The 11,276-nt window shown below is 62.3% G+C and overlaps 1 long non-coding RNA gene across 1 annotated transcript; it reads left to right on the forward strand.

Moving 5' to 3' along the window:
• The first annotated feature begins 904 nt into the window (after positions 1–904).
• LOC141738523 (uncharacterized) lies at positions 905–8,401 on the forward strand. The gene is made up of 2 exons (XR_012585409.1): positions 905–1,658; positions 4,478–8,401. It is a non-coding gene; the product is annotated as an uncharacterized LOC141738523 (long non-coding RNA).
• Positions 8,402–11,276: the final 2,875 nt, after the last annotated feature.

Genomic DNA, 11,276 nt, shown 5'->3' on the forward strand with positions numbered 1-11,276 from the left:
TCGCTCCCGATGTCCCCCGCTCTCTCCCGCTCCCCCCGGGACTCGTACGCTGGCGTGACGTCCCACAGGACGCAACACCCCTGGGGTCACTCGGGGCCGCCTGTCCCCGCTGTGTCCCCTCCTGGGCTCAGCTGTCCCCCGAGGGGGGTTGCGCTGGGCTCTGGGGGTGTCCTGGGGGTGTCCGGAGATGGGACACCACAGGGACTCACAGCCCTGCAGGGCCACCGCGCATTTTGGGGCTATTTGCCCCATTTTCCCACCTCTGCTGTCACCCTGCCTGGCGCCAAAAGTCGGCACGGCCCCGGGGGGGTTGGGGATGGCCTGGCGGGGGGGTCCCCAAGGCCCTGGGGGGACATTGGGGAGGTACAACCCCAAGGCGATGCCTCTGCCTGTCCCTCCTACACCCGTCCCCATGGCAACGCATCCCCTACCCCTCCGATACCCATGGCTACACCCCAGTTCCCATGGCAACGGGTCCCTGACACACCCCCATCACCCTGTCCCCGTGGCAACGTGTCCCTGACCCCCCCCCCCATCCCCACAGCTACAACCCATCCCCATGGCAACTCCCCCACGACCCCCCCATCACTATGGCAACACCTCTCCCTACCCCCATCCCCATGGCAACGTGTATGTGACCCCCCCCCATCCCCATGGCAACGTGTATGTGAACCCCCCCCATCACCATGGCAACGTGTATGTGACCCCCCCCCATCCCCATGGCAACGTGCCCCAGACCCCCCCCATCCTCATGGCTACACCCCGTCACCATGGCAACGCCTCCCCGACCCCCCCATCACCATGACAACGCCTCTTCCTACCCCCATCCTATGGCAACGCCTCCCCTACCCTCATCACCATGGCAACGGGTACCTGTCACCCCCCCCCCCAAGCCCCATGGCTACCCCACGGTCTCCATGGCAACGCCTCTCGCCCCCCCCGCCCTGTTCCTATGGCAACGCCTCACTTAGCCCCGCCCTCCCGCACCCCCCGAGGCCACGCCCCCCCGCGCCGCCGTCGCCAGAGCAACCTCCGTGCCAGGCCGCCGTCGCCATGGCAACGCGGCCTAGCCGGGAGGAGCGCACCGCCGGCGCCGGCCGCTGCCGTGACCCCCGCGCCCGGCCGCTGCTCGCTCTTCCCCGGCAGCCCCCGCCGCCCGTCCGTGCCGTTCCTGGGGCCTGGAGCCCGGCCGGTACCGGCCCTGCCAGCCCTGGCCCCTGCGGCTGGGCCCTGCCATGCGGGCGAGGCCCAGCGGGGCCTGGGCCGAGGCCTCGGGGGCGTTTGCTGGGCCCGGAGACCCCGCCAAGGGCAGGGAGAGGGGTGGGGGTGGCTTTACATAGGGGTACATAGCGGGGCATGATGGCAGCGGAGGAACCAGCTGCAGATAAATTAGACCCGGGAACCTCCTCGCGCCTGGATGGAGCCTCGGGAGGAGCTGCTTGAAATCCGAGGCCCGGAGGCCGTGCACTGTCCTCCATTAACACGGTTACCACATTGTTATTGCTGGGACCGGCCACGTTTGACATCTTCGTTGGCAACATGGACAGTGGGAGCAAGTGCGCCCTCAGCAAGACTGCCGATGACACCGAGCTGTGAGGAGCAGCGAACGCGCTGGAGGGACGGGATGGCACCCAGAGGGACCTGGACAGGCTGGAGAGGTGGGTCCATGTGAACCTCATGAAGTTCAATAAAGCCAAGGGCACCTGGGTCCTGCACCTGGGTTGGGGCAATCCCAAGCACAAATAGAGGCGGGGTGGAGAATGGCTTGAGAGCAGCCCTGAGAGAAGGGCTTGGGGGTGCTGGCAGGGGGGGGGAAAGCTGGCCATGAGCTGGCAAAGTGTGCTGGCAGCCCAGACCCCCCCGCAGCCTGGGCTGCATCCCCAGCAGCGTGGGCAGGGGGGGGGATTCTGCCCCTCTGCTCCGCTCTGTGAGACCCCCCTGCAGTGCTGCCTCCAGCGCTGGGGCCTCAGCACAGGAGAGACACGGAGCTGTTGGAGCGGGGCCAGAGGAGGCCCCGGAGCTGCTGGGAGGGCTGGAGCCCCTCTGCTGTGGGGACAGGCTGAGAGAGCTGGGGGGGTTCAGCCTGGAGAAGAGAAGGCTCCGCGGAGACCTTCCAGCCCCTTCCAGTCCCTCAGGGGGCTCCAGGAAAGCTGGGGAGGGACTCTGGAGCAGGGAGGGGAGCCATGGGACGAGGGGGAAGGGTTTTGCACTGACAGAGGGGAGACTGAGATGAGATGTGAGGCAGAAATTGTTGGCTGTGAGGGGGGTGAGCCCCTGGCCCAGGTTGCCCAGAGAAGCTGTGGCTGCCCCATCCCTGGAGGGGTTCAAGGCCAGGTTGGACGGGGCTTGGAGCAACCTGGGCTGGTGGGAGGTGTCCCTGCCCGGGGCAGGGGGGTGGAACGGGATGATCTTTAAGGTCCCTTCCCACCCAAACCAGCCTGTGATTCTGTGCCTATACAGGAGAGCTTTATGGGGCTCTCTGTAGGATGGCTGTAGTCACGGCCTTGAGGAAGGTCAGGGGCGTCTCTTGAGAAAACTTTGTGCGAGTCCAGGGATGCTCATGGTTTTGGAGGAGTAAGAGCTCCTCTGCAAAAGCCAGAGCCCCAGCAGGCCCGAAGGGAGGTGGTGGGCAGGCCAGGTGCCGTCACAGGTGACACAGAAGGGCACAAGGAGCTTTCAGAAGCAGAACGGTTTCGCCAGGCGTGGATGCGGAGCGTCGGGCTGACTGGGGATGTGACCGTTCCCCAGTGGGAGGTTGAGGCGCATCTGGGCAGCGACAGAAGCTCACCCTAAACCTGCTTGGCTGTGGAAAGCATCGCATTTGCCATTTTATTGGTAATACGGAGTCAAAGCTGTGTTTGGCAGGATTTTAAGCCCTGAGATGCAGAAACAGCGATCCCCTGTGTGACCCCGGTGCGCTCCCGGAGTACGGGAGCGTTTGCCATCGCAGCTCCTGCAGAGTTATCGACTCGGCCTCACCGAGGGCTCGGAAAACTGCTCTAGTTTCAAAGGAAAAATTCCTCGGTCTCTATAAAAGGAAACCGCACGAGGATGTCTGGAATCAAAGGAGCCTTTGAAACAAAACTTCTGAGGGGGTGTTTATGTTTCATAACGGATTAAGTTATCAGCCACATGCAGAGTGCGGGGCAGGTGACAAATGGCCGTGGGAGAGCGGAGGAGGTGCTTCCTCTCGCCGGGGCAGAGCTGGCGGCGCTGAGGAACCTGCTTCTGCCAAAGGAGAGGCAGGAGGAAAACGGGAACTGAGGAAACGGCTGAGGTGGCCGGATACACCCGATAGCTCGGTGGAGCCGCTCAGGCCTGCGGAGGTCAGGGAGGCTGTGGCCGGGGGTGTCTCATCCTGCAGGTTTTATGCCTGGAATCGGGCTGGGGGGGGGATTTGCGTAGAGCAGCAAATGGTGTGTTACAGTGCGGCGGGTTTGTGGTTCAGAGCCTGCGCACACCGTCGGTCCGAGCAGACACACGATGGGGCCGTCTGGGTCCCCAAAAGGAGGGTGGGTGTGTGTGTGGGGTGTCGGGCTCTTCTCCCAAGGAAAAGGCGATGAGACAAGAGGAAACGGCTTCAAGTGCGCCAGGGGAGGTTTGGGATGGAGACTAGGAAAGATTTCTTCCCGGAAAGGGCTGTCAAGCGTTGGAAGAGGCTGCCCAGGGCAGTGGGGGAGTCGCCATCCCTGGGGGGATTTAAAAGCCGGGCCGACGCGGTGCCGAGGGACGTGGGGTAGCGATGGGTTTTGTCAGCGTTGGGTTGAAGGTTGGACTCGATGATCTGAAAGGTCCCCTCCAGCCCGGGCGATTCTGTGACTCAGCATCTCCTGGATCAGCAGTGCGGGGGGTAGGAAGATTATCTTGAGCCCCCTGGTCGTGCTCCCACGCTGTCCCTCAGCAGTTCGCCCTCACCTTCGGGCCCGACGGGCGCGGGCATCCCTTCCAGACACATCCCAGAACGCTCGCCCGCAGGAGCTTCTCCGTGCGCTGTTACGGTGTGTCCCAGCGGGGAAAGGATGAGAGAATTCAGCGCTTGTGGCACGTGCCGAGCTGAGTTACTTCTGCCCCTGAAGAGCACGGCGATGCCGTTATCACGACCGTGAGGGTGAACCAGGCAAACATCTCTCATTCATTCAAAGGGGGGGTGTCAGGAGGATGGGGCCAGGCTCTTCTCAGTGGTGCCCGGGGACAGGACAAGGGGTAACGGGCACAAACTTGACCATGGGCAGTTCCACCTCAACACGAGGAGGAACTTCTTTGCCCTGAGGGTGGCAGAGCCCTGGCACAGGCTGCCCAGAGAGGTGGGGGAGTCTCCGTCCCTGGAGACATCCCAACCCCGCCTGGACGCATTCCTGTGCCACCTGCTGTGGGTGACCCTGCTCTGGCCGGGGGTGGGACGGGATGGGCTCCAGAGGGCCCTTCCATCCCTACGGTTCTATGATTCTGGGTTTTTTTTTTGTTTTTTTTTTTTAAGGAGACAATCTGAAAAGCTTCCTGTTCATAGAGGATATATTGTCTGGTGGTGGCAAGAACTGGAGAGATCCTCCCTGTGCTGGAGCCCGAGACAGACCCGGCCTTTGGGATAAGCCGGTTCTCTGGAGGAGCGGCAGCAGCTCCGCAGCCTCTGGAAGGCCGTCCCTTCTAAAGGCGGAGGCCGGAGGTACCAAAACACTCCGCGCAAGCGGCTGCTCACAGCGTTGCTGGAGGTGCATTGGACGTCCCTCTGGCTTTCGGAGAGGTGAGATTTACTCACAGATACTCGCTTCTGCGCCGTTATTAGCCTGCAGTGAGGTTCTCGCCCCCGAACGCATCGCTCTCCTCTGGACCCTGAGTTTTGCGATGGGGTCCTGCTTGCCTCTGGTGGCCCCCGGTCCTGTGCTGGAGAGACGGTGCAGAGGCAGGCGATCTTCCTGCGCCCTCTCCAGCCGCTTGTGACTTAGCAGAGCTCCATCGCCTTCCTGACGACTCCTTCCCCGAAGCGGAAGCCTCCAGCCAGCTGTTCCTCGCGTGGAGGCTGTTCCAGCCAGTCCCCTTTGGGAGAAGGGGCCCAGGAGTGCTTGCCCTGCTGAAGGATTGGGCGAGCACGGAGTGAAACGGCGGTGCAGGGACGTTCCCTCCTGTTCTCCCTCTGCCTCGGCTGACTCCTGACATCCGCGTTGGTTTTTTGACCTCCTCCCATGCCCCTGACCTGTCTCCTGGACGTGCCCCGGCGGCTGCTCACCCGTTCCGATGGGGCAGGGAGCAGTCGTACGTTTCCTCAGCGTTTCCGACAACGCGAGAAACCGGAGAAGTGGTGTGCCGTGTGGCTTCCTGGCAATGCGGGTGCCACCCTCTTCCCTCCCGGGAGATCTCCCTGCCAAGAAAGCGCTGGTGGATGTCTCCGGAGACCGGTTTCGCGTCAGCCGGCTGCCCCCGGGGCCTCTCCCCGGTGAGTCAGGGGCGAGTGCCATCCCCGCAGAGCAGGGGAATTCAGCAGGGCTGGCATTTCAAAACAAACCTCTGCAGGGCTGGCCTTGAGCCGTTGTCCGGCATTCCCTTGGCCGTGGCGGCCAGGGGCCAGGGCCGCCGTTGGAGCAGGCCGGAGGGGAAGGAATGTGTTTTGAAGATTTCAGTTACGAAGGGGCTGGGTTGTGCTGCAACTCGTGAAAAGCAAATACGAAGGGACTGGACGTGTCTGGAAAGCTTCAAACATGTTTCCACAGCTCTGCTGTGTTTCTTGTGAGACCTTTTGTCCCGGTTTTTCGTAGCGGAAGACCTCGTCCTTGTTTAGGAGAAAAAACTTGTTTGCTGTCACCCCCCTTCGAAATTAAAGCAGCCTCCTGGGAACCGCCGAGCAGAAATGGGGTTATTTGCCCTGTCTCGCCCAACGTCTCTTGGTCCCAAACCATCCCTTTATCCCGATCCTCTTTCGACCCGAGGGGCTGCGCTTCGCTCCTGCTCGCTGTGAAACAGGGTTGATTTTCCTTTGCCTTTGCCGCCTCGCCGTGTGCACCAGGCGCTTTTAAAGCGCGGAGGCGTGAAGCTGAGCTTTACCGTCTCCTTCAACGCCGCCCGTTGGAGCCCATCCCTCGGCGGTTGCTGCGGGTCTCAGCTCTCCCCCTTCGCAGGAGGGTTTGAATCGCTCCAGCTGGTGCTTTCACACCAGATGCAGGGTTTTGTTTTTTTTTTTTTCCTGCCTGTTCCGTAACTGCTGTCAAAAACCTTGTAATCAAAAGAATAACAAAACACACAATGGCCCTGTAAACTCCCTCATCTCTTCCGCCAGCTGTTTCTTTCTTTGAAGAGAAAAATCTTCCATTACTCAGGCCTTTTATGAGTTTATGCTTCTTTTTGGGGCCCGGATTCTGTGTTTCGCTGAAGGGATGTTTCCTTTTAAGGCGCAGAGGGCTGCTTCGGGGAAGGGCAGCTACTAAATCACCCGAGCGCCACTGGAGAAAACAGGATGAGTGGTTTTAAAAGCCCAGCCTTCCCCTCCCCGCAAGTCCAGCTTTCCCCGTGTCGGCTGCCCCAGGCTGTAGCGTCTCGGGTGCACCCGCGGCTCCTCTGTTGCACGGCACAGACCCTCGTCCCCGCGGCGGGATCGACCCCGCTCAACCCTTGGGTGCGGACGCTGCTAAACCTGCCCCTTTCTCCCTGCAGATCCCAGGGGACGCCGCCTTCGCCTTGGGCAGAGCCTGCCCTTAGCTTTGCCCACGCCGTTTGGGTAAAGGAACGCTTACGGCTGGGGAGGCTCCGTCAGGAATTCCAGAGGGAAGTTTCTTTGTGTGGACTGTGGCCAGCAGGTGGAGGGAGGTCATCCTCCCCCTCTGCTCTGCCCTGGGGAGGTCGCGTCTGGAGCGCTGGGTCCAGTTCTGGGCTCCCCGGTTCAAGAGGGACAGGGAACTGCCGGAGAGGGGACAGCAAAGGGCTACCGAGATGCTGAGGGGCTGGAACACCTCTCTGATGGAGAAAGGCTGAGGGATTTGGGGCTCTTCAGGCTGGAAAAAAGACGGCTGAGGGGGATCTTATCAACGCTGATAAATACTGAAAGGGGGGGTGTCAGGAGGATGGGGCCAGGCTCTTCTCAGTGGTGCCCGGGGACAGGACAAGGGGTAACGGGCACAAACTTGACCATGGGAAGTTCCACCTCAACACGAGGAGGAACTTCTTTCCCCTGAGGGTGGCAGAGCCCTGGCACAGGCTGCCCAGAGAGGTGGGGGAGTCTCCGTCTCTGGAGACATCCCAATCCCGCCTGGACGCGTCCCTGTGCCACCTGCTGTGGGTGACCCTGCTCTGGCCGGGGGTGGGACGGGATGGGCTCCAGAGGGCCCTTCTGACCCCGGCCAGTCTGGGATTCTGTGACGTAGGATGGAGATTGAACCTTCCTAAACCTCTGCCCCTGTGGCACCGAGGGTTGTGGTCACTGTGTCTTTTTAGGGTCTTCTCTGAGCGTGACTGAGCAACTACCTACCTGAAAGGAGGGGGCAGCCAGGGGGGGTTGGTCTCTTCTCCCAAGGAACAGGCCATGGGACAAGGGGAAATGGCCTCGAGTTGTGCCAGGGGAGGTTTAGGATGGATATGAGGAAACATTTATTCCTGGAAAGGGCTGTCAAGCGTTGGAACAGGCTGCCCAGGGCGGTGGGGGAGTCGCCATCCCTGGGGGCATTTAAAAGCCGGGCCAACGCGGTGCTGAGGGACGTGGGGTAGTGGTGGGTTTTGTCAGCATTGGGTTGAAGGTTGGACTCGATGATCTGAAAGGTCCCCTCCAGCCCGGGCGATTCTGTGCTTCTGTGATTTTGTGATTCTATGAGTAGTCAAGAGCTACTTCCTTCAAACTGTCCGAGTCTGGGGTGTTTTTTCTTCCGGACTTTGCATCCTCCGGAGTCAGCCCTTCTGCCTGACGAGGTGTCCTTGTGCATCAGCTCTCGGCCGACGCACCGGGATCTCGCTGCTTTGCTGGCCCCGCGGGCGCCGTGACGAGCTGCGGCGTCTCCACCGCGCTCCCGAGCAGGAGGAGGTGACGCATCCGTGGATGCGGTGCTCGGCGGCGTCCCTCCGAGGTGGGCCCTTTATTCCCGTATTGGTGTTCATGGAATGACAGCTCGTCTGCTGGGGAAAGCTAATTACACAAAGGTTAATTGAGATCCCGTCAGTGTGGGTGGCAGGGAAATGTGGTCTTTGGCTAAAAATAGCCCACAAAGAGTTTTGAAACAACTGAGCAGTTTTTCATTCAGTTGATCTATTTTTGTTGCTGGCTGCGACACCGTCCTCCTCTCTTTCTGCTCTCGTACCCGGCGTGAAGCGGCGCAGAGCTCAGGTCCCCGTGTGAGACGTGCCTTTCCCCATCCCGAGAAGAGGGACTGGGCACCGCAGGCTCTGCCACCCCCTGTGTCTTCCTTACAGCCGCAGCCAGTCCCACCGAGCGTTGTCCCCTGTCACGGCGACGGAGGTGCTGCCTCCCGGCTGTGGGAGCACGGGGAGGGGGAGACCTCGCGGGGGCTCTGCTCCAGAGGAGGCCCCGGAGATGCTGGGAGGGCTGGAGCCCCTCTGCTGTGGGGACAGGCTGGGAGAGCTGGGGGGGTTCAGCCTGGAGAAGAGAAGGCTCCGCGGAGACCTTCCAGCCCCTTCCAGTCCCTCGAGGGGCTCCAGGAAAGCTGGGGAGGGACTCTGGAGCAGGGAGGGGAGCCATGGGACGAGGGGGAAGGGTTTTGCACTGACAGAGGGGAGACTGAGATGAGATGTGAGGCAGAAATTGTTGGCTGTGAGGGGGGTGAGCCCCTGGCCCAGGTTGCCCAGAGAAGCTGTGGCTGCCCCATCCCTGGAGGGGTTCAAGGGCAGGTTGGCCGGGGCTTGGAGCAACCTGGGCTGGTGGGAGGTGTCCCTGCCCAGGGCAGGGGGTGGCACTGGGGGGGCTTTAAGGTCCCTTCCCACCCAAACCAGCCTGTGATTCTATGATTAACCCTGGCAATGCCGAAATAATGCGAATGGGGGGCCATTTGTCATGAAATTTTTTTAAAATTTTGTTGTTTGGGGTATTTTTCCTCAAAGACTGGGAGAGTTCTGCACAGGGAAGTCCTAGTGGATGTTGTTCCTGGGGTGAGGTGGGTGCCAGGGAGAAACAGTGTCGGTGCTTCCAGCATCCCTGGGCACCGGCTGCTTTGGTAACTGGATTTTCTTCGGGAAAGCTGGAATGTCGCTGCGGGAAGGGCACCCTGAGCCCCCGGAGCAGCTCCTCTCCCTGTCCGCGCTGGTGTCGCAGGGCTGTGCAGTGTCCCTGGCGAACGGGGGGGCTGCTGCCCGGCAAAGCTCACGGTGGAGCGCGGGGACCGTTTTTGAACTGACACGTCGCTGTCCGTGTTTGCTTCCCTTCGGGGTTGTTTCACTGATTTTAATTTATTTTTTTGTGTGTGTGTGTGTGTAAGGGCGGTTGCTTTGTACCGCGGCCGGTGTAGGGACGGCGGTGCCTCTGCCTGTCGCGGCTGCCTGGGGGAGACGCGTGATCCGCGGGGATGCGCGCCGGCGTGCCGAGGCGAGGGTCTGCGCTGGAGGGGGTCTGCGCTGGAGGGGGTCTGCGCGTCGGCTGCTGTCTCGGAGCAAACGGGAGCGTCTCCACCCGAGGCCCTGGCAGAGCCGAGCAGCTCCAGCTCCTCCCTGAGCTCGGCGGCATCACAGCCCCGTCCCGCCGACCTCCCGGAGATGGATTTCTCCCGGTTCACCTGGTGACGGTCCGTTTCTTCACCAAATCAGAAAATCGGAGGAAATGTCCTTTCCAGCCCCCGGCCCCGTCACCAGCGAGAGCCTGCGGGTCCTTCTGGGTGACAAAGGCTCTGCAAACCGGCCGCCCGGAGACCCCGCTCCACGCCGACCAGGGCGAGCCGCGTCCGGCCTCGCCTTCTCCTTCCGCGCTGGGTGCACGGCGAAGTCATCCCTGTCATTTGTAGCGCTAGGGAAGCGTAGACCCCGAAATCCGTGTCCTCGAGGGGACTGAGGAGAGGATGACGGACCCTCTTCGCTGTCCTAACCTCCCCCGGCCCTTCCAGCGCCGCTCGCAGCCCAGAAACATAATTGGGAAAAAGTCTGCCGGCCTCGTCAACTCGTTCCGAATGGCAAAGAAAGAAGAAAGTGAGTTTGGGACTTTTCATGATTTTTTGAGTCGCAAAGCACAATAGAACGCTCGGGTCCGAGCGAGCCCCCCCCCCCCCACTCCCCCCCTTCCTTTTGCGGTCCCGTGCTCGGCGCGTGCCCGGCTCCTGGCCTGCTTACCGGCGGCCGAACCACGTGTACGCCCGGCACGTTGCGGGACGACGGCGCAACTAGGGCATCCCAAAAAAGCCACCCGGGGCCGCGGCGTGTGTCGCGCTCGGGGGTGGCACAGAAAACCGGCGAGAGGGGAAGCGGCTGTGGAATAATCACCAGCGTGTGTGTCCCCCCCGCCCCCCACCACCACCACCACCGCCTCAGCGCTGGCCTGGAAATGCTCCCGCGGTGCCCCAGCACCGGCTTCTCCTGATCCGACTGCCCCAGTTCCTCCCGGAGCCTTCTCGCCCTGCCTAACAGCTCCGGAGCACGGGGAGGGGGGGCACAAGCAGATGGGGAGACATGAGGCCGCCTGCAGAACCCGGGGGGGGGCGGTTTTGCTCCTTCTCGATGATCTCACACGAGCGCGAACGCTTGCGATATGTCCCCGGGCGCTCCGCGCCATCCTCCGTGCTGCCGGCTCTGAAATTCCTCGTACCCCAAGTGCGCCGAAACCGCCCGGCCTGGTGATGGAAACCCGGGAAAATGGCAATGCCCGATCCTGCCCCCGCGGCGCGGCGCGGGTGCTGCGGGTCACGGCCGGAGGAAGAACGTTTCCAGGCCATGGCACATCTGCCAGCCCTCGGGAAGCTCCGGCTGCCCCGGGAGCGGAGCGCGGGGCGGGGGGGGCCGGTGTGAAGTAGGGCAGCATATGGACCACGGACCCCCCCCCGGGGAGGAGGGGACCGGAGCCGTTGTGCACGTGGCGGCGCTGCTGCCGTCCCACGCGAGCACGGCTGGTGTCACCGCCGTTCCCCGGTGGACGGGGGGTCTGGACCCCCCTGGGGCCGCGCGCGCTGCGTGGCGACAGGATGAGCGATGTCCCGCCCGGACCCCCCCATCCAGGGATCCCAGCCCATGGATTTGGGATGCAGTGGGGCAGTGGTTCCCAGCCCATGGATTTGGGATGCAGTGGGGCAGTGGTTCCCAGCCCATGGATGTGGGATGCAGTGGGGCAGTGGTTCCCAGTGTATGGATGCGGGACGCAGTGGGGCAGT

The sequence above is a fragment of the Larus michahellis genome, chromosome 2 (genome assembly GCF_964199755.1).
Source record: "Larus michahellis chromosome 2, bLarMic1.1, whole genome shotgun sequence".
Taxonomy (NCBI): domain Eukaryota; kingdom Metazoa; phylum Chordata; class Aves; order Charadriiformes; family Laridae; genus Larus; species Larus michahellis.